This window comes from Halyomorpha halys, unplaced genomic scaffold (genome assembly GCF_000696795.3).
Source record: "Halyomorpha halys isolate HHAL.00 unplaced genomic scaffold, Hhal_1.1 Scaffold240.1, whole genome shotgun sequence".
In the NCBI taxonomy this organism is placed as follows: Eukaryota; Metazoa; Arthropoda; class Insecta; order Hemiptera; family Pentatomidae; genus Halyomorpha; species Halyomorpha halys.
The window spans coordinates 681,524-684,111 of NW_027115703.1; the positions used below are offsets into that span (position 1 = coordinate 681,524).

The 2,588-nt window shown below is 35.7% G+C and overlaps 1 long non-coding RNA gene across 1 annotated transcript in view; it reads left to right on the forward strand.

Moving 5' to 3' along the window:
• LOC136797104 (uncharacterized) overlaps nt 1-2,588 on the forward strand; it is a 6,366-nt gene that overhangs the window by 938 nt on the left and 2,840 nt on the right. The window contains exon 2 of the long non-coding RNA XR_010844929.1: nt 79-252. This is a non-coding gene — a long non-coding RNA (uncharacterized lncRNA). The remainder of the gene's footprint in view (nt 1-78; nt 253-2,588) is intronic.

Below are 2,588 nucleotides of genomic sequence, written 5' to 3' on the forward strand. Positions count from 1 at the left end.
TTCATCGCGCTTGTTAACAAGGTAAGAACAGTTTTTGTTACATTTAACAGATCTAACACTTTTTTTTTTTTTTTATAGAGACTGAGATGTTAGTGACTGCTGCTCTGATAGTTGTGCTGGCTCACCTCGCCTTGGGTGTGATACTGTGGCTTCGAGTACGGAAGCTCTATTCTTATCCTGGCCTGTTGGGTTTCCCCGTCATCGGGAACCTCTACTACTTCTACAGAACACTCTTCATAGGTTCTATGGACAGTAAGTATTAGAACTTCTAGATAAATTAGTATGTATCGATTTATTGATAACCATTGTGTTAATCTTATACAAAATCGTTATTGTATAACAGTTTAATTAAGTTTTGGCAATTGACAATGGAAAGGTATAGTGTCGAGATTCAGATATTCCTTATAATTATAATGTTATAAATAATAAAAATGAATTATTTAAAACTAATAATAATAGTTGTATAATTGAAAAGTAAAATATGACATGAACTACTCTGATTTGAGTGCTAATATTCATCTGTACGTTGAATGGTTCCTGAGAAATAGATTTCCCCCCAAAAATTCACAAACAGCAAATTTTTCAGAGCATTTTTTATGTAAAGTGGCTTTTTAAAAAACTATATCTAAAGAACTATTGAAATTAAACAGTTCTATTAAGACTAGTATTTTAGCAAATCTATTGTACTTTAAAGGATGTTACGTTAAGTTTTCTATTATTATAGGTAATTTTAAGGATATTGAGCTGCGAATGAAAAAATTAATTTTTTTTTACCGAAACAACTGCCATTTTTTATTCTCAATAATTAAACTTGCCAGACTCAGTTTGAAAATTTGACTAGTAATTATAAATAGTTTTTATAAAGTTTTTTTAAAACAGAACAATCTCAATTACATGTGGTGTTCCACAAGGGGCGGTCTTGTCGCCTCTTCTTTTCTCCATATACACTGCGGATGTCTACGGACTTGTACATTACGGCTACAATAGCCGTTTTATTATATTTTTTTTCTCGATCCCTCTAAAACAGAAAGAAAAAATGAGTTAATAGGTGCATTGCTGTGAAAAGGAAAGTAATTCGTGTTTGGTCTTACCTTTTACATCCTTTGGTATTTTAAGGTTACCTGTTATGTTTATTTGTTACTTATGAGATATCCGTTCTAAAAAAGGTGCTATTTTTAAATCCAGAGGTGAGGGGCCTCCTCGTGTTGTATCGCATAGAAGATAAAATAAAAATATTAATTAATAAAGATAATAGATAATGGTGAAATAATACGAAAAACAGTCAGAAGTCGAAAGAAGTGTGGGAGAGGGGGAGAGAGGGCATCAGAAGATGGAGTTATGAGGTGATGTTGATAGGGTTTTTGGAACCTTTCCTGCCCTGCCACCTCGCAGGAAGGGGGGATGGAGTGTTAGACTGGAATACTGAATTGAAGGAAGGAGGGAGACTGTCAAAGAATTTAATGTGTCTCCGTTTGATGTGTTGTACAGTTTCTAACTGTAGTTCGTTGTGAAAGGAATCGTTGCTTTCGCAGACGACATCGCAATTTATTGCAGCAACGCCAGTATGTCTTGAAGCGGGCGGAAAAAAAAAAACCCTACACTATCTCAACATCCAGGTAAAGCAGGCAAAACAGATTGCGTGGTGTTCGCACTACAGAAAGGGAAGAAAACCAGGCTAACTCGCACGCTCCAAGTGGCAAACTCCATACGAAGGCCTCTAAACTCTATTGTTGATCTGGGCATTAAATGGGATCGCCACAGGACACTGTCAGGTCATTGCTACATGAAAACCAAACTAGACCATCTCATATCATACCGGCTACACCACCTTTTATCATCCCCTGTACTCTCACTAAGGCTCAAATTCCAAATTTATAAAAGTATTTTGAGACCGGCATTTCTATATGGTGCTCCACTCTTCACACATCTCAGAGAAGGGACACAGCACCATCTACAACGCTTCCAGGATAGTGTTGCGGAAGATGAAGACGGCCAACATCGCTGAAGAAGATGAAGACTGATCAACTACACAAGCTCTTCGAACTACCCACTGTGCCTGAATTCATCCAACGCAGGTACATAAAGATTTTGGACTCTCTACAGCACCAAAGAAATCCACTTTTCAGGACCGTTACACCAGCGCTCCTTCCGGTGCGTTGGTAACAAACCAGATAAAAGAACACGTATTTAGGGAATAAATTTTTTAGGTTTAGTTCAAATTTCAAAACCAATGTGTGCCCCAGAACATTATAAAATTCAAAGGACTCCCACTACAACAAAACTACAATTCAAAAACTCCTTAAAATATAGTCCACTACAGAAGAAGGAAACAGTGCGGAATCAAAATATATATTGGTATATATATTCATGCAAAAAACACTAAATTTTAGAAATAGGAGTTGTGAAAAAAAAATACATAGTTTATACCATTAAATATCACACAGATTAACTCAAAACTGTCAAATAAAGTCAATACTCATTCACTACATTCATGTTTTAAAATGTAACAACGTTTCAGATAAAAACAAAACCCCACTATACAGGCTCTGTTAAACACAAAACTTCATTTCAAATAGGGGCTTTGAAAA